The sequence below is a fragment of the Gigantopelta aegis genome, chromosome 1 (genome assembly GCF_016097555.1).
Source record: "Gigantopelta aegis isolate Gae_Host chromosome 1, Gae_host_genome, whole genome shotgun sequence".
NCBI lineage: Eukaryota > Metazoa > Mollusca > Gastropoda > Neomphalida > Peltospiridae > Gigantopelta > Gigantopelta aegis.
Genome location: NC_054699.1, coordinates 5,376,456 through 5,397,631, shown reverse-complemented (window position 1 = coordinate 5,397,631; position 21,176 = coordinate 5,376,456). Strand labels below are relative to the sequence as shown.

The 21,176-nt window shown below is 38.5% G+C and overlaps 1 protein-coding gene across 1 annotated transcript in view; it reads left to right on the top strand.

Moving 5' to 3' along the window:
* The first annotated feature begins 868 nt into the window (after positions 1-868).
* The window catches only part of LOC121369722 (guanine nucleotide exchange factor DBS-like), a 199,628-nt gene continuing 179,320 nt past the window's right edge, over positions 869-21,176 (top strand). Inside the window, exon 1 of the mRNA XM_041494800.1 lies at positions 869-966. The gene's annotated coding sequence lies outside the window, so the exon portion shown is untranslated. The remainder of the gene's footprint in view (positions 967-21,176) is intronic.

Below are 21,176 nucleotides of genomic sequence, written 5' to 3'. Positions count from 1 at the left end.
ATTCCCCACAACTGCCTGTGTTTAATTTATGAAATTATAATCAAACTTGGTTTTGAAAACTTATCATAAAATCCTTTTGCTAAGCACCCCCGCCCCCCCCCCCCCCAATCGCCACCACCACCACCCACCTCTTTTTGTGACGCATTCCATGATCAGGCCCGTAGGAAACGTGGCGGGGGGAGGCGCTGTTTTTTTTTGTTATACTCTATATAAATAAAGAAAACATATGCAATGGCTTGTGCCCACTCATGAGCGATTGTGCGTCACCACCCCACCACACCACCACACCACCACACCACCACCCCTCACTCAAGATATATCGTTCCTACGGGTGTGATAATATGCTCTCCCCTATAAGTACTAAATTGCTGACTTATTTAATGTGATTAACATAAGAACATAATATTATATATGTGGCTTTACGTGTTTGATAATGCTTCTAAACGTTTAATAAGTAAATCAAGGTAAATACATATATCAATAAATGAATAAATGAATAAAGAAAGAAAGAAAGAAAGAAATTAATTTAAAATATCCAATTGCAAAAGTAAAACACAACTGTAATTATGCTAGGGTTGACATTACGTTTTTATTATGGTCTGTCTCACTCTGTCTTTCTGTCTCTTTCGCATTGCATCTCACAGTGTGTCTTTATGTAATACGCCGTCCTCCCCCCCCACACACCCCCGCCCCCGTTTTATTGTGTTAGCAAAATCATCATAGGTTAATTTTTGCGTTGTCACCGGTGCAGTGATGCGGTTATCTCCCGTGTAACATTTTGATAGCACCTGTACGAACATTAGAGTGACTTCCCCCTTCTCACCTGAGCGCAGGTGTGTTTTTGGTGATGTTATTGCAAAGAAATGTCGGAAGCTAGAGGGAACTTCTCATGAGCTTCATACGTCAAACAAATGTAACATTAGCCGAGCGGACACTATTTTAATCAATTTGGATCCGTTTTAACAGGTGAGTTAATTAATAACAGATTTTATATATAATTCAGGTATTGAAGTGTACCCAGATTTATAAGGCAGACGACAATCGCAGTGGTCAGTTTCATCTATAATTAATGTCGTCGGTCACTTTCACTTATATAGAATGTTGTCACCTGTGGGTTTTAAATAATTTTATAAAAAATATTTACATTAATACTATAATAGGCCTAATTGTGAGGTATTATTAGTATGTACTTGTTTAAATAATTGCCTAAATAAATAAATAAGCAAATAAATTCCTATTAAAATTATTTTGAATAGTTTCAATCTGTTGGTAACTTTCTGTCATTAAAATATTCTAATTTTTTTTTTTAAATATACTTTAAAAAAAATATTTTAGTTTTATCTATATTCTTTCTTTTTATTATCTTTTCTTTTCTGTTTTAAACCCCCCCCCCACCCTGAATCTTTAATTAATTATTTTTTATTTGGTTGTAAACATTATATAAATGAGTGTATTATTTCAATTCGTAGAAGCATAAATAAGTTTATGCTGTTTAAATCACTTGATTAGCACTGATTATATAATAAATTCACGTTTTTGACACATATTATACACACTAATAATGCCAATTATATTAAGTACAGAATAATTAGGCAATACAGATAAAATATATTAGCCTGCTATACTCAAGTTATGTATGAGATAAATGTGTTGCTTATATCACATAGTTTTCCAGTGTTATATACCAATGGTCCAGTCCCAGGGCTAGCTCTGGCACTTGCCAAAAACAATTGGTGAATTTTATTTTAATTTCGCAAAATAATTTCATGTAATAATTGATATTTTGTTACAAAATAACTGGGTTTTTTTTTTTGCAATTTTTGAAGATTAATAGATAATTTGACGAAATGTTCTGCTGACCCAGAACTAGCCCTGAGTCTCATTCGAACAACATTGAAGTGTGTGTGTGGGACATTATGTCAAGGGGAGGGGGGAGAAGCCAGATTTTTATCATTTATATAGAGCAGAAAAAAAAGATGTACATTTTTGTTCACAAGTAGGGAAGGGAGAGCCCTCGATCTCAGACACTCCACCCTCCACCCCCCCACCCCCCACCCCACATACACACACTTCCTATGGGCCTGTATATGCAGGGCTAGTTTTGGGTGAAAAAAACATTTTGGCAAATTATCTTTAAAAAAATGCAAAACTTAGTTATTTTCCAACAAATATTTATTTATTACATGAAATGTTTTCACCACATTAAAACAAACTTTGCCATTTGTTCCTAAAATTCACAGTTGGTGAATTTGGCAAGTGGCACAGCTAGGGCTGATACGTCAGAAGTGTGCAGATCACACAAATTCATAGACAGTTTTTTGTTAGTACTTTTATGTTTGTCAGAGATGTATAATTGTACAATTGTAGAGCATTCGCCTGAGGTTATTTTCCGTTTCAACCAGTGGTCCACAACTGGTTCATCAAAGGCATTGGTATGTGCTGTCTTGTCTTTGGAAAAGTGCATATAAAAGATCCCTTGCTGCATTAGAAACAATGTAGCATGTTTCCTCTGATGACTACATGTCAGAATTACCAAATGTTTGACATCCAGTAGCCGACGATTAATTAGCAGGTTTCCTCTAAAGAAATATGTCAGAATGACCATATGTTTGACGTCCAATAGCCGATGATAAGATAAAAATCAATGTGCTCTAGAGGCGTCGTTAAATAAAACAAACTTTACTTTTTTTCGCCCAAGGTTTGATGAGTCGTAGGCTTGGATGTAACTGAAGGGCTTGTTTTTTTGTGTGTTTTTTTAACAATCAGTGCCCCATGATGAGTACATTAAAAGCCATGGAATGTACTGCCGTATCTTAGTTTAACATAGTGCAGGATTTAGATCAGTTGGTTTAGTGCTTCATTCAACTGACTGGTTTTTTTCTCATTCCAACCAGTGCACCACAACTGGTCAAAGGATGTGACATGTGCTTTCCTGTCTCAGCGCTTATAGATCATGGTAACTCCACTCCCATGGCTAGTGATATTCAGTGTTGGGCTAGTAAATAACTACAGTTGCCATGCCCGGTGGCTAGTGACATTTTTTGGGTCAAATGTTGCTGTTAAGTCTATTTTGTAAATATGAATATCCTGACTCCACCCCAACCCCCATTGTTAGTGTTTTTAAGATCTTTAGGTGACATACCTGTATCTGATTATTACTATTAATTAGTAAAATTGTATTAACTTAATGTAAAGTATGGCTAGTGAATTTTTAATCATGGCTAGTAATTTTTTTTAATCACTGATCCCATGGCTAGTGGCTTTTATAAAAATTCTAGAAACCCTGTTGTCTGTGGGAAAGTGCATATGAAAGATCCATTGATGCATTAGGAAAAATGTAGCAGGTTTCCTCTTATGATTATGTGTCAGAATTACCTTTTTTTTTGCATCCAATAGCAGATGATTAATAAATCAATGTGCTGTATAGTGGTGTCGTTAATCAAAACAAACTCTTTTTTTTATCAGTCAATGCCCCATGTTTGGTGCATCAAAGGTCATGATTGGTGCATCAAAGACCATGATTGGTGCATCAAAGACCATGATTGGTACATCAAAGGTCATGATTGGTGCATCAAAGGCCATGATTGGTGCATCAAAGGCCATATACTGTACTGCCCTGTCTTGGTTTAAAATGTGCTGAGGTGTTATTAAACTATATTTCATTCACCTGGTCTACAATTGCTCACAAACTACGTTTAGTTTTTAAAAAAAGCCATGGCTCATAAACATGTAATGGGAGCAGTTACACATGTTAATGTTTATCTTGGTCCATAGTAAAAATAGTAAACATTAATGTCATTTATTAAGTACAATGTTATTGTCTTTTATCAACTATAACTTACCCATGATATCCATGTCAGAAACCCATGTGATAATTTAGTGTATTAACCCGTGTAATAATGGTATACAAAGTTACAAGGTAATATTATAATGTGTCGCTGTCAATTTGATCATTCGTTTGCAAGCCAACAAGACCTGATAGAGAGAGAGAGAGAGAGAGAGAGAGAGAGAGAGAGAGAGAGAGAGAGAGAGAGAGAGAGAGAGAGAGAGAGAGAGAGAGAGAGAGAGAGAGAGAGAGAGAGAGAGAGAGAGAGAGAGAGAGAGAGAGAGAGAGAGAGAGAGAGAGAGAGAGAGAGAGAGACAGAGAGAGAGACAGACAGACAGTACCTTTAACATGACCGTGTACCACTAAGGTTTCAGGCATGCCTGTCACGTATGGACCAAGTGTCTATATACTTGAGCATAACATTTTCATAAGATTTAGTTAAAGTATGTGACGTCAAACTAATCTGTGTTCATTGTGATGACGTCATTACCGATGGAGGCAACTGTGATTTACTAAATATCAAATGAAAATGTTATTTGTGTTTTATATGTAAAATATCAACCTCATCTAGTTAATCAGTATTTGTCGAAGCAGTTGATATTTTCCATATTAAAAAAACACTTGTCACGAATCCTCTATATATTATCTTACTTTTTTATTATTAAAATAATAATTAAATAGCTTATTATATTTAAAAAATTAATTAATTATTTTTAAAATTTTATTAAAACATTTTTTTAGTAATATTTGTTAGACTTTGAGTGTTTAATTTCATAGAATTGTTATAATAATAATAATAATAACAAAAAGTCAGGGCTTCTAGATTATGGTAGCCCTACTCCCATGGCTAGTGATATTCAATGTTGGGCTAGTAAATAACTACAATTGCCATGCCCAATGGCTAGTGAAATATTTTTTGGTCAAATGTTGCAGTTAAGTCTGTTTTGTAAACATGAATATCCTGCCCCTACCCCAACCCCCAAATGTTAGTGTTTTTATGCTCTCTCCCCCTCTTTAGGTGACATATATGATTATTAATATTATTTAGTCAAATTGTATTAACTTAAAGTAAAGTAGGGCTAGGAACAATTTAAGTTTTAAACTTTAAGTTTAATTAATAGCTTAACACCATGTCTCATTAAAATTATAATATTACTAGGAACAATTTAAGTTTTAAACTTTAAGTTTAATTAATTATTGGCTTATATTATTATTAATAATTTAAATTCCTATTTTACTCAGTGTAGTTAATTACCAGTTGTATTTAATATGTTAATAAGTCAGTAAAAGTAACAATTTGTTTTGTAGTCTAAACGGTTTCCCATAAACTCAGTCAATTTTGTCATGTGATTAATTGTACAATCTTCCTTGAGTGAATGAAAAAAGGTCCAACCTCAGATCTAAGGTTTGCATATAAGAAATGTCACGGTATGCATATGAGAAATGTTATGGTATGCATAGGCGAAATGTCACGGTATTCATAGGCGAAATGTCATGGTATGCATAGAAGAAATGTCACGGTATGCATAGAAGAAATGTCATGGTATGCATAGGAGAAATGTCACGGTATGCATAGGAGAAATGTCACAGTATGAATATGAGAAATGTCACGGTATGCATAGGAGAAATGTCACGTTGTGCATAGGAGAAATGTCACGGTATGCATAGGAGAAATGTCACGGTATGCATAGGAGAAATGTCACGGTATGCATAGGAGAAATGTCATGTCCTCTGGTATGGTCATAGGTTTTAACATGCACATTCAGAACAAACTGTTGTAGCGCACGGCTGTCATGGGCACATATGTTGGCTCAAGCTGGCTCCTCCATCCAGAACAGGAGTCACGTCATCAACCTACCCATTTGTCATGAACAGTTTCACTGCATCAAGCACTGTGTACATATACATAACATTAACGGAAGAAATGTCAGTGTCAGCTGATTGGGTGAAAGTAATCTTACACTATGGCAGCCACTGTGTACCTGATCACAAAGTCTGTCAATTGACAAATAAACCATACCTGAACACCTGGTGGGCCTCTGACCTCGTTAACAGGTGAGTGGTGTAGGTGTTCGAAGACGAATCACACTTCATGTCTAATTAGTTGAGTTTTTTCTTTGAGGTGAGGGTGGGGTGGGTGGGGGAGGTTATATCATGTTCAAGCAAAACGAACTAGGTTTTCAGGAGGAAAAGTTACTATTTATAATATTAATAAATTCACAAAGTTTTTTAAGAGTACTGACATGTTTGCAGTTAAAGAGTTCTTTCATTTTAATCAGAATTGCTAAGTTTAATACAAAGTGGCTACAACATTTAGTCTTTGGCTAATAAAACATTCCCAAATTTAACCACATTTTAATAATTTTCAAAGAAATACATTACATATCTGAAAATTGGCTGAACCAAAAAATTTTCCAGTCTGGAATGGGATGTTTTATGTAACAATGCACATTTTATTTATGGTTATATGGTTAAGGACCACACATATATTGAGAGAGGAAACCTGCTGTCGCCACTTGATGGGCTACTCTTTTTGATTAGCAGCAAGGGATCTTTTATATGCATGATCCTACAGACAGGATAGCACATACCACAGCCTTTGATAAACCAGTCGTGGTGCACTGGCTGGGGCGAGAAATAGCCCAATGGGCCCACCAACAGGGATCGATCTCAAACCGACCGCGCATGAAGCGAGCGCTTTACCACTGTTGTTTCAGTCTGAGCCCTGGCACATGTAAACTTGTAAATCTTTACTGGCCTCAGTGGTGTCGTGGTTAAGCCATCCTACATAAGGCTGGTAGGTACAGGATTCACAGCCCAGTGTTGGCTCCTTACCAGAGCATGTTTTCAATGATTCAATGGGTAGGTGTAAGACCACTACATCATTAACCACTAGCAACTAACCCATTGTCCTGGGGCCTAATTCACAAAGCTCTTTTAGGCTCCGATAGACAACAAAGCATCCTCTGTGCAAGTCTTTTAGCATTGCACTGCGAGATCACAAAGTTGCGAGAGTTTAGCAAATTAGGCCCCTGGACGGCCAGCCCAGATAGCTGAGGTGTGTGCCAGGACAGCGTGCTTGAACCTTAATTGGATATAAGCACAAAAATAAGTTGAAATGAAATGTAAATCTTCATACATAAACAAACGGCAGCCATGGCAGTGTAGAGGTCAAGTTTGTTTAAATAGTGCAGGTTTAACAACTTGTCTCTCACTGACCACGTAGCCCAGTGGTAAAGTGCTCGCTTGATGGGCAGTCAGTTTGGGATCGATCCCTGTCAGTGGGCCCAATGGGCTATTTCTCGATCCAGCCAGTGCCCCACGACTGATACATCAAAGGCTGTGGTATGTTCTGTCCTGTCTATGGGATGGTGCATATAAAAGATCCCTTACTGCTAATCAAAAAGAGTAGCCCATGAAGTGGTGACAGCAGGTTTCCTCCCTCAATATCTTTGTGGTCCTTAACCATATGTCTGATGCCATATAACTGTAAATAAAATGTGTTGAGTGCATTGTTAAATAAACCATTTTCTTGCTTCCTTAGAATATTCATATTTACAAAAGAGATGTTATATGTAAATGCAGCTTTTGACATATACAAAAATTCACTAGCCATGAGGCATGGCAATAATAGTTATTTACTAGCCCAACATTGAATATCACTAGCCACGGGAGTGGGGCTACCATAATCTAGAAGCTGTCTGGCATGGCAATAGTAGTTATTTACTAGCCCAACATTGAATATCACTAGCCACGGGAGTGGGGCTACCATAATCTAGAAGCTGTCTGGCATGGCAATAGTAGTTATTTACTAGCCCAACATTGAATATCACTAGCCACGGGAGTGGGGCTACCATAATCTAGAAGCTGTCTGGCATGGCAATAGTAGTTATTTACTAGCCCAACATTGAATATCACTAGCCACGGGAGTGGGGCTACCATAATCTAGAAGCTGTCTGGCATGGTAATAGTAGTTATTTACTAGCCCAACATTGAATATCACTAGCCACGGGAGTGGGGCTACCATAATCTAGAAGTCCTGTCTGGCATGGCAATAGTAGTTATTTACTATACCAACATTGAATATCACTAGCCATGGGAGTGGGGCTACCATAATCTAGAAGTCCTGTCTGGCATGGCAATAGTAGTTATTTACTATACCAACACTGAATATCACTAGCCACGGGAGTGGGGCTACCATAATCTAGAAGCCCTGCTATAGTGTTTAAAAACTAAGGTCTGTCCCTTTAAAATATGGCTAATTTAATTAAGGAACATTTTATAAACAAATGAAATAATACATGCACCATGTGTAGCTACAGTGACGGGACCTAGCACGGAGGTAGGGCACCCGTCTGAAGTGTGATGGGTTGCAGAAGAGCTAGACCACCTTCTTGTGTTACCTTCATATATAGATCCAGCTAGTGCACCACGACTGGTACATCAAAGGCCATGGTATGTGCTATCTTGTCTATAGGATAGTGCATATAAAAGATCCCTTGCTGCTAATTGAAAAAAAAAAAGTAGCCCATGAAGCGGTGACAGCGGGTTCCCTATATATATAATGATCCACTGCATTTATTATGTAAATATTATTTAAAAAACAAAATCTCAGTTGGTGTCTGGAGTACTAAATTGTCTGAGGTTCTTTGGGTCTTGATGCACCCACCTTTTTATCATCAAGAAGTGCATGACCTGGGCTGGCTCTGGCACTCATCAGATTCATCAATTGCCAAAGTTTACTTAAATTCTGAGCTACCCCAGAGCTAGCCCTGAGTGACCCACAACTGGTATATAAACGGTTACAGTATGTGCTGTCCTGTTAGTCGCGAAGTGCATACAAAAAACTGAAAAAATTAAGCAGGTGTTCTCTGATGAACATAAGTCATAATTATCAAAAATTTGACATCCAATTCAGTCAATGATCAATCAATCAATCAGTCAATCAATCAATCAATCAATCAATCAATCAATCAATGTGCTCTAGTAGTTGTTAAACATTTTACAAACTTTACCTTTCAACCTAGAATGAAGGTTTTAATATACAATGAAACTACAAAGCTCTTCATATGCTACAAGTAACACCCTGCCTAAATTAATACTAAAAATAAAAATGCATAGTTCCGTCTTCATTATGAACATGACACAAGATTGCATTATGTGCGTGTGTGACACTGAAGCCACGTCGGGCTGGTTTAAATGCACATCCTATGTGGAGGATAATTAACTTGTAGTAAATGGAGTTCATTAGCATCACGGGAGCTGATGAAGGCAATCTGTCTTGTGATGAGTTCACTTTGTGTCGACTGATGCACTTCCTCGTGTATAGGTGTATTCATATCTCTGACCGGCCTTGGTGGCATCGTGGTTACGCCATCGGTCTACAGGCTGGTAGGTACTGGGTTCGGATCCCTTGCTGTTAATCGGAAAGAGTAGCCCATGAAGTAGCGAAAGCGGGTTTCCTCTCAAAATCTGTGTGGTCTGAGGCCATATAACCGTAAATAAAATGTGTTGAGTGCGTCATTAAATTAAGCATTTCTTTCTTTCTTTAACATCTCTGTCACAGTATCACACCATCAGAAAGGACGACTGTTGCTCGGTGATAGAGTTAAAGTTTATGGCACCACCAGGGCACAGGGGTGGGGCGTACCCCAGTGGTAAAGCGCTCGCCTGATGCGCGGTTGGTTTGGGATCGATTCCTTTGGGCTATTTTTTGCTCCATCCAGTGCATCACGACTGGTATATCAAAGGCCATGGTGTGTGTTATCCTGTTTGTGGGATGGTGCATATAAAAGATCACTTGCTGCTAATCGAAAAGAATAGCCCATGAAGTGGCAACAGCGGTTTTCCTCTCATTATCTGTGTGGTCCTTAACCATATGCCCGACGCCATATAACCGTAAATAAAATGTGTTGAGTGCGTTATTAAATAAAACATTTCCTTCCTTCCACCTGAGCACTTTGATTTATCAATCATTATTCAGGTTTAGCTCTGGGTCTGCAGAAGATTTTGCAAAATTATCTTCAAACATTGCAGAAACCCAGTAATTTTGTAAGAAAATATCAATTATTACATGAAATTATTTTGCCAAATAAAAATAAAAATCGTCAATTGTTTTTGAAATTTGCATTTGCCAAATTTAGCTTTATATAATAAAACAATGTGCTGAGGTGTCTTTTAAAGGGACAGACCCTAGTTTTTAAATACTAAAAAAGTAAGAAAGAAAGAATTGTTTTATTTAACGACGCACTCAACACATTTTATTTATGGTTATATGGCGTCAGACATATGATTAAGGACCACACAGATTTTGAGAGGAAACCTGCTGTCGCCACTACATGGGCTACTCTTTCCGATTAGCAGCAAGGGATCTTTTATTTGCGCTTCCCACAGGCAGGATAGCACAAACCATGGCCTTTGTTGAACCAGTTATGGATCACTGGTCGGTGCAAGTGGTTTACACCTACACATTGAGCCTTGCAGAGCACTCACTCAGGGTTTGGAGTCGGTATCTGGATTAAAAAATCCCATGCCTCGACTGGGATCCGAACCCAGTACCTACCAGCCTGTAGACCGATGGCCTACCATGGCGCCACCGAGGCCGGTTTTAAATACTAAGGTATATTTTCACCTAAAAATGGACACTATAAGTTTGGTTAATTTACAAACCTGTAACAAATTTGCACAAGACAAGTTTGTGATTTTGAAATACCCTTAAAAATAGACTGAAACGTGACTACGTGTGGAGTGCTAACTTGTAAGACTGTTAATTAGCATTTTTTAAAGTTTATCTAGCAGTTTGTTGTTTGTGGATGTGCCTTATCAGAGCTAGCATTGCATTTAACTGGTAAATGTTATTTTAATTTGGAAATAACATTTTGCGCAATTATTGATTGTTAAAATGTAACTGTGGTTTTGCTTTTTTTTTAAAGATAATTTGGCAGGCTTTTCTGCTCACCCAGAGGTATAGCCCTGATTTTGAATGAACTTAAATTTTAAAAATTCAAGTTAAATTTGTTTATAAACTGCCATTTAGTTTTAAGTTCATTTAAAAGTATAGTTCCAGTTGTTCCAATGTTAGTTAGCTAAATTAACCAGCGGTTAACAGAAATTTTCAAAACCAAGGACATAATGAAAGTAAAGTTTGTTTTATTTAACGACGCCACTAGAGCACATTGATTTTTTATCTTATTATCGGCTATTGGACATCAAACATTATATGGTCATTCTGACACTGTTGTTTTTTTAGACAAAACCCGCTGTCGCCACATAGGCTACTCTTTTATGACAGGCAGCAAAGGATCTTTTATTTGTTCTTCCCACAGGCAGGATAGCACAAACTATGGCCTTTGGTGAACCAGTTATGGATCAGTGGTCGGTGCAAGTGGTTTACACCTACCCATTGAGCCTTGCAGAGCACTCACTCAGGGTGAGGAGTCGGTATCTGGATTAAAAATCCCATGCCAGTGTTTCTGCCAGAATTAAATATTTGAGTATGGCACTGTGAAATTGAATCCAACCACATTCAACAAGAGATATGGGGGGCATCCACCATACAGAAAATGGGTTACGTTTAGGGTTAGGGTTAAAGGGACATACCCTAGTTTTTAAACACTAAGGCATATTTTTGACTATTATAACCATTTTTGATAACTTAACTCATACTTTACTTAGATTTATTGTTTAGATTATCAATTCCATACATTTGAAGTGTTATTGGTCATCCTGGTGTTTTAAATATCACAAAATGCATTTCTCATATTTAAAAAACTGCACGTGTGTCTGAGAAGTAACAGTTATGGAGTTGAGTTTTAGTCTATTTTTAGAGGGTATTTCACAATTTCAAAGTCACAGACTCATGTTTCACTCTATTGTAACTTTATCCAAATGTGTTATAGGTTTGTAGATTAACTAAACTTAGTGTTAATTTTCATGGGTTGAAAACTAGGGTATGTCCCTTTAAGAAAATCATACAGTAATGATAAAGAGTCATTAATTTTGTCAAAAGGTTAACTTAAAAAAAAAAAAAATCAGCAATTATCTTGGGTATGGCGCCATATCCGTTTTACCCTCTGGTAGAAACCCTGCATGCCTCGACTGGGATCCGAACCCACTACCTACCATCCTGTAGACCGATGGCCTAACCACGATGCCACCGAGGCTGGTAGGACCTAATGAATATAAATAATAATTGAAAACATAATGTTGAAAGGTATCCATACACAATCAAATCTAAAGTTTATTTTGGGTGGATGTAATAACAATTAAAAGGAAAATGCATGCATTAACCAACTCAGGGTTAATTTAACTATGCTTTGAGCACCTGGGCCATGTTGTATAATTCCTGTGACATATAAGCGTGTACATGTATATTGTACTGCAGTGCTTGTAAAGCAAGTTGGCCATGGTGGATAATATTTCTCATGCTCAACTTTTACTGTGCCATGCGATATATAGCTTATCGTATGCGTGCAGTAACAGATGTGTGTTATATAAGAAAATCTCCTGGTCAGATTACTTGCATAAGAAACTGAATATTGATTTAGTGTATCAGCATGCATGTGTAACACACTGTTATTAATGCACACCAATAGGAATGTTCACCCCAACCAACACATTGTTTTATCAACAGCTGCATCAAAGGAAAGGAATGTTTGTTTGTTTAATGATACCCCAGCACATTGTTTAATCAACAGCTGTCAGCAAAGGAAAGTAGAGTTTGTTTGTTTAATGATACCCCAGCAAATTATTTATCACCAGCTGTTAGTTAAGGAAATGTATGTTTGTTTAATAACACCCCAGCATATTACTTAATCACCAGCAGTTAGTAAAGGAAATTGGATATTTGTTAGTAAAACCCCAGCACATTATTTAATAATTTCATTTTATTTCAACTTATTTTCATGCTTATATCCAATTAAGGTTCAAGCATGCTGTCCTGGGCAAACACACCACTGGTCTGAGTGGGTTAGTTGTTAGTTGGTTAGTGGTTAATGAGAGAGAAGAGGGTGTAGTGGCCTTACACCTACCCATTGAGCCCTTAAGAACTCGCTCTGGGTTGGAGTTGGTACCGGGCTTCGAACCATGTACCTACCAGCCTGTTATCCGATGGCTTGACCACTGTGCCATTGAGGCTGGTTATTTAATCATTAGCAGTTCGTTAAGAAAATGTCTGTTTGTTTAAGAACACTCCTAGCACATTATTTGATGATCACTGGCAGTTAGTTAAGGAAATGTCTGTTTAATAACACCCCAGCACATAACATTCAGTTAGTAATATATATTGATGTTTTTTTAATCCCCAACAGTTAGAATAGAAATTGATGTTTGTTTAATCACACCCCAGTACATTGTTTAATCAAGATAAATTAATTAATATAGAACAGGAGTGTTCGTTCAATCACACCCCAGCACATTGTTTAATCAGCTGATGCCGGTTGTCCATATATATACTTAATGTTCTCGTTTAATTGATTGAGGATTAGTCAGGAATAACTCACCGGTGTATCATACGTAGCTTGTTTCCTGTCTGAGATGTCCACTTTGGTCCATCACACATCATCAGTCAGTGGTCATTCATCATGTTATAAACTTTGCCGTGACCAGATACCAAGTCACTAACAGGAAATGTTCTATTTAACAACGCACTCAACACATTTTATTTACTGTTATATGGCGTCAGACATGGTTAAGGACCATACAGATATTGAGAGAGGAAACCCGCTGTCGCCACTTCATGGGCTACTCTTTTCGATTAGCAGCAAGGGATCTTTTATATGCACCATCCCACAGACAAGATAGTACATACCATGGCCTTTGATATACCAGTTGTGGTGCACTGGCTGGAACGAAAAATAGCCGTATGGGTCCACCGAGGGGGATCGATTGTCACTAACAGTGCCTTTTTGCATACTGATTGTTTGGTGCCCATCTGTCATCCGTCAACTATTCTTGGTCTTTGATTGAATTCTGTTGAAGCTCGATCAATGTAGGGATGTGGTGAAAGAAATAGAAATGTGATAGAAATAAGCAGAAATTAAAATATAGTAAAACCCCTCTAAACCAGACACCCAAGAGGCCATGTAAAAACTCCTGTTTTAAGGGGTATCCTGTTTAGAGAGTTTGTTATGAAAAACATCTGGTTTTAAGGGGAATTTAAGTTTAAAGATTGTCCAGTTTTGAGGGCTTTAAAGAAGATCCAGTTTTCAGTGTTTTAAACATGGTCTGGTTTTGAAGGGTTTAAAGAGGGTCTGGTTTTGAGGGGTTTAAAGAGGGTCTGGTTTTGAAGGGTTTAAAGAGGGTCTGGTTTTGAGGGGTTTAAAGAGGGTCTGGTTTTGAGGGGTTTAAAGAGGGTCTGGTTTTGAGGGGTTTAAAGAGGGTCTGGTTTTGAGGGGTTTAAAGAGGGTCTGGTTTTGAGGGGTTTAAAGAGGGTTTGGTTTTGAGGGGTTTAAAGAGGGTCCAGTTTTGAGGGGTTAAAGAGGGTGCAGTTTTGAGGGGTTTAAAGAGGATGCAGTTTTGAGGGGTTTAAAGAGGGTGCAGTTTTGAGGGATTTAAAGAGGGTCTGGTTTCGAGGGGTTTAAAGAGGGTCCGGTTTTGAGGGGTTTAAAGAGGTTGCAATTTGAGGGGGTTTTAAAGAGGGTCCAGTTTCGAGGGGTTTAAAGAGGTTCCAATTTTGAGGGGTTTAAAGAGGGTCTGGTTTCGAGGAGTTTAAAGAGGTTCCAGTTTTGAGGGGTTAAAGAGGGTGCAGTTTTGAGGGGTTTAAAGAGGGTGCAGTTTCAAGGGTTTAAAGAGGTTCCAGTTTTGAGAGGTTAAAGAGGGTGCAGTTTTGAGGGGTTTAAAGAGGGTGCAGTTTTGAGGGGTTTAAAGAGGGTCTGGTTTTGAGGGGTTTAAAGAGGGTGCAGTTTTGAGGGGTTTAAAGAGGGTGCAGTTTTGAGGGGTTTAAAGAGGGTCTGGTTTTGAGGGGTTTAAAGAGGGTGCAGTTTTGAGGGGTTTAAAGAGGGTCTGGTTTTGAGGGGTTTAAAGAGGGTGCAGTTTTGAGGGGTTTAAAGAAGGTCTGGTTTTGAGGGGTTTAAAGAGGGTGCAGTTTTGAGGGGTTTAAAGAGGGTGCAGTTTTGAGAGGTTAAAGAGGGTGCAGTTTTGAGGGGTTTAAAGAGGGTGCAGTTTTGAGAGGTTAAAGAGGGTGCAGTTTTGAGGGGTTTAAAGAGGTGCAGTTTTGAGGGGTTTAAAGAGGGTGCAGGGGTTTAAAGAGGGTGCAGTTTTGAGGGGTTTAAAGAGGGTGCAGTTTTGAGAGGTTAAAGAGGGTGCAGTTTTGAAGGGTTTAAAGAGGGTGCAGTTTTGAGGGTTTAAAGAGGTTGCAGTTTTGAGGGGTTTAAAGAGGGTCCAGTTTTGAGGGGTTTCAAGAGGGTCCAGTTTTGAGTGGTTTAAAGAGGGTGCGGTTTTGAGTGATTTAAAGAGGGTCCAGTTTTGAGGGGTTTAAAGAGGATGCAGTTTTGAGGGGTTAAAAAGAGGATGCAGTTTTGAGGGGTTAAAGAGGGTGCAGTTTTGAGGGGTTTAAAGAGGGTGCAGTTTTGAGTGGTTTAAAGAGGGTCTGGTTGTGAGGGGTTTAAAGAGGGGGCAGTTTCGAGGGTTTAAAGAGGGTCCAGTTTTGAAGGGTTTAAAGTGCTAACATTAATTTTTTAAAAGACATGTTTCAGACACATTGTTTCAAGATAAATTTATTTTACTATCAAGATTCCCCATAGTAGACTTTAATGATCTAATGTAATCATATCTATGAGGGCAGGATTTAGCTCAGTTGGTTGAGTGCTCACTTGAGGTGCTTACGTTGCAGGGTCGAACCACCTCGGTGGATCCATTCAGCTGATTGGGTTTTTTCTCGTTCCAACCAATGCACCACAACTGGACAGGCTGTGGTATGAGCTTTTCTGTCTGTGGGAAAGTGCATATAAATTCTCCTTGCTGCATTAAGAAAAATGTAGCAGGTTTCCTCTGATGACTACGAGTCAGAATTACCAAATGTTTGACATCCAGTAGCCGATGATTAATTAATCAATATGCTCCAGTGGTGTCGTTAAACAAAACAAACTCATATCTATGAAGAGTGAACCTTATGTAGCATATTTGTAAAAAGCCATACCTTAAAAGTTGTGAAATATGTAAAAAAAAATATTTTCCCTAATTTGTCCCTAAATGACCTTAAATTAACACCAAAATGATCTTAAATTACCCCCAAAATAACCTTTAAATATCACCTTTGTGTGGGTACCTACACTCACCATAAACCATACCCTGTATAGACCTCAGTAAGCATTGGTACATGTACCCATTTCTAACAAACCATGTCCCAAAATGTGGACATAACCTTTCCTAAACACCTCCCCCTTTTGTTAAATTATGGATCTGCCCCTGAAATTTCAATCAGGAAGCATCCGTACTAGATGTGTAATGAATATATCTATAAACCAAAGTAATAATATGAATATTATTGATCAATAATATTGGAAAGAATATTCAATTATAAAAAACCAATGATTTGTGTCATTTACAGCATATTATACTACTTAAAAGAATTTAAGGGTCAGACGATATTTTCGACATTATTTTCTGAATGTCAATTATATTAGCTAGACCATAATGTCACGCATGGTATTGTTCCATTTTGACGAAAGTGGGTCTAAGCAACCCATAAATGAATTAAAATCCACTGTCATTGACACTGTCGACTAGTTCTAATGGCGAAAACATGTTTACATTTGCACGTAAATTAGGGCGAAAGCGAAAGGTCTGCTAAGTGCCCATAACTTGCTTTTTCACAAAGCGCTTCATTTGCACGCTTTGCATGTGTATTCCATGTTCCCAATGCTGAATTTCCGTATAATTGGAGCTTGCATTCGTGTACGGTGCACGCTCCAAATTCGACAATGGTACAACGTCAACTGACTATCGAAGATCGAGGAAGGGCTATTGCTTGGCTTCAGGATGGCAATACGCAAAGAAATGTTGCTCTGAGACTTGGTGTCAGTCAGGGTGTCGTTGGCCGACTGTGGCAACGGTACCAAGCAACGAATTATGTTCGAAATCGTCCACGTTCGGGAAGACCCCGAAGCACTACAAATAGAGAGGACCGCTACATCACCGATATGGCTCTACGTCAACGCACAACCACTGCACGCCGATTACGTGACAATCTGCGGACTGCGACTGGAACTCGAGTGTCTGATCAAACCATACGTAATCGTCTGAGAGCCAATAATCTACGCTGCCGTCGCCAGGCTGTTCGACCACCACTCCTACCACGTCACAGAACGGCCAGACGTCACTGGTGCACACTTCATCTGCGGTGGCAACATGTTCATTGGGGTCGAGTGATGTTCACTGATGAGTCCAGGTTTAGTCTCCAGTTCAACGACGGTCGGGTTCGTGTCTACAGACGTCCTGGGGAGCGCTTTGCTGACGTTAACGTTAGACAACGTCACCGGTTCAGTGGTGGCAGCGTCATGGTGTGGGGGGCGGCATCTCTATCCACCACAGGACCCCCCTCTATTTAGTGGATGGCAATCTGATTGGAATCCGCTATCTGAATGAGATTATCCGGCCGTTGGTTCTCCCAGGCCTTCAGCAGATTGGCAGCGGCGCAGTTCTGCAGGATGACAATGCCAGACCCCACCGCGCCAGGGTGGTAACGGACTTTCTCAGACAACAAGGTATCGCCAGGATGGATTGGCCAGCATATTCGCCTGACTTGGCCCCAATAGAGAACGCCTGGGACGAATTAGGCAGGAGAGTTCGGGATAACCATGCCCCTCCGACCAACCTTCATGATCTGGGTCAACTTCTTATGGCAGAGTGGCAGGCCATTCCCCAAGAGTTCTTCAGACGTCTGATCAACAGCATGAGGCAACGATGTGTCGAGTGTATTCACACACTATTAAACGAATGTTCTAATGTGTAAAATCCATGTTTGACAACCTTCAACTTTGACAGCATGTCATGTGACTTTCTTGTATACAGTGACGTTTATTTGTGTTTTTTTGTAAATATGGAACAATAAATTAAATTTTTGGTGTAGTTTACATCATCAATCTAATACACTCTGAAACTTATTTGGTTATAAATTTTTGACCCTTAAATTCTTTTGAGTAGTATATATATATTCAGAAACAACGACCTTCATTTGATCATGAAAATGTACGTCAAATTGACCAAATATGAAAGTCCAGCAAATCAAAATAGAAAATTTGAATATTAAGCATCACAAAAACATTTTTAAAGTTTAATTTCCCTTATAACTGAAATTTGGTGTCTGTCCCATGGACTATTGTTTTGGGGTAGCAGCAGATCGAACAAAAATTTACTTTGATGTACCATTAAAAGTATGCAAATTAATGTACAGGTTTAGACAAGTAAGAGTTGCAGATCTGAAATCTGCACATATTTTGATATAAGAATCAATGTTCAAACCTTCCTACATAGATAAATAAATCGACTACTATTTGCGACCGTACTATTTCTTTTTTTTTTGCTGCTATTCGTTTGGTTTCATCAATAGTATGTAACCATTGTTGTGTGTTCAGTTAATCACCAACAAAATTACACAAATGTTTCTTTAAATTTAGCATCATGAAATATTAGCATCTTGTATGGAGTTGCTAAATTTGCTAAATTTTTATGTTCTCTAACATTTCCTTATTTACTACGACTATTTTCAGCTATATTTGTGATTTCACCTTAATTATAAAGCACTTTAACTGCCTTGGCCATTCCACTATTAATAGCTTGTAGGTTTCCATGCACCTCTATACTAGCTCACTTTACCATTCGACCGACCGTTCAAAATTGCGCCTAATCACTCAACAAAACTGCGCACCTTTTCTCTTTTGATAAACGCTCCACTCAAAATTCCATAGCACCCAAAACCCATCCGCCTGCTACCGATTCAATCGGACTGCTGGTGCTCCCTTGCACCTGCCAGTGCAGACGGTCCCTTCTCCTCCCCCCCCCACCTTTCCTGTCTTGGACAGAGAGGCCGGCCAAGGCCGGCAACTGTGCCCACGACAGGCGTGCGCTACAACAGCTTGCTCTGAACGTGCACGTAAAACCCTTTGACCTTGACCTTGACCATGCACCTCTGACTGCTGATATTTATATCGCTGACTGTATAAGTCTGATCCAGACAGAAATGACTGTTTAATGGCAGGGTTTTGTTTCCCTATACATGAATAAAAATTAAACTGATATGTCAAACTCACCTTTATTATTGTATAAACTAATATTGACTCGAATGATAAAATTGTGCACACAAAGGTCAATGTGGTATAAACTAATATTGATTTGAATGATGAAACTTGCACAGAGAGGTTAATGGGGTATAAAGTAACACAGTGCTATAATTACAAAGTAAAAGTTTTTTTTGTTTAATGATATCACTAGAGCACGTTGATTAATTAATCACAGCTATTGGATGTCAAACATTTGGTCATTGTGACATGTAGTCATCAGAGGAAACCTACATTTTTCCTAATACAGCAAGGGATCTTTTATATGCACTTTCCCACAGACAGGATAGCACATACCACTGCAGCCTTTGTCAGTTGTGATGCAGCACTGGTTGGAACGAGAAAAAACCCCAATCAGCTGAGGTGGTTCGATCCATGGTACACAAGTACCTCAAGCGAGCACTCAACCAACTGCGCTAAATCCCACCTCTAGTACTATTACAGTCATATAATGGAAACTCTGTTTTCATCCTGCATGGGGTGGGACAGAGCCCAGTGGTAAAGCATTCACTTTATGTGCGGTCGATTTGGGATCGTTCACCATCAGTGGGCCCACTGGGCTATTTCTCACAATTGGTACATCAAAGGCTGTTGTATGTGGTATCCTGTCTATGGGATGGTGCATATAAAAAATCCCTTGCTACGAATGGAGAAATGTAGCGGGTTTCCTCTCTAAGACTATATGTCAAAATTACCAAATGTTTGACATCCAACAGCAGATGATTAATAAATCAATGTGCTCTAGAGGGGTCATTAAAAAACCCACCTGTTTTTGTCCTGCGCAGACATTAAAATGACAGGAATAAGTCAGACATGAAAGAATTACACCTGGTAAGTGTACCTGCATACAGGTACCAAAATGTTTTTTGATGTAGAATTATCTTTTAAAGTCTTAAAAATTTGCTGTTATGTAAAAGTACAAAGTACTCAAAGTAATGAATAGGGAAACACAAACATTTAAACATAGGCTTTGAGTTTTTTCTTTTTTTCTCATTTTGAACAGCTGGGTCTTAAAGAAGATAACCTAATTCTATTAAAATGTTTTGCTAAACATAGGCTCAGTCTTTATAGTATATTTGTAGTTGATAAAAAAAAAATTCAAATTATATATTGTTTGCTGAGAGAGGGAGGCAGGGAGAGGCTTTAATAAATGTTAAAATTACTCTAATTCATCCATTTGTAAGAATGCATTTGATTGGACAGTAAAGTTTGCCTCATGACAGGTATGCCAATGATGTCATGGTAAATTGAATGCTATCATCTTCAGTGTATCATGGTTAAGCCATTTGGCATAAGACTGGTAGGTGCTGGGTTCACCCCCTAGGTACAGGGTTCACCCCCTACCGCCTCCTACCAGAGAGTTTTAACGACTCAGTGTATAAATGTAAGGCCACTATACTCTCTTCTCTCTCACTAAACACTAACATAAGGCTGGTAGGTACAGGGTTCGCAACCCTATACCGGCTCCCACCAGAGAGTTTTAACAACTCAGCGGGTAAGTGTAAGGCCACTACACCAACTTCTCTCTCGCTAATCACTAACAACTAACCACTAAGCATTCATGAACATTAATTGGATATAAGCATGAAAATAAGTTGAAATGAAAATGTGGAAAAATATGCTGATAAAAGATTTCTTGCTACCCAGGGGGCATGGAAAACCCAGGGTTTTTTTCTTCGAAAAATTAACCCTGTATGCTGTAAAAGGTTTGCCACCTAAAATCATATCTACAGATATTTAGGATCACAACGTAGGTGGACAAGCTTGACAACTAGCTCAGTGAATGGTGTAGGTTGCTGTTAAATATGGTATGATATTCTGTCAAGAGCAACCTAGGTTTTACAATAAGCATATGCTAGACAACAAATAGCTGTATTTTTAAAATGTGCTGAGATAATTGCTCTGTAGTTAGTGTACAGATATTGCATATGATGATGTACAGTAAAGTACACTTAAAACGACGAACATGCTTAGAATGAACTACTGCATAGAATGAACTGATCGTCCTGTTTTATCTCCCTATACATTAATAAACCAACTTATGCAAATGTGTACAACAAACTACTGCTATAATG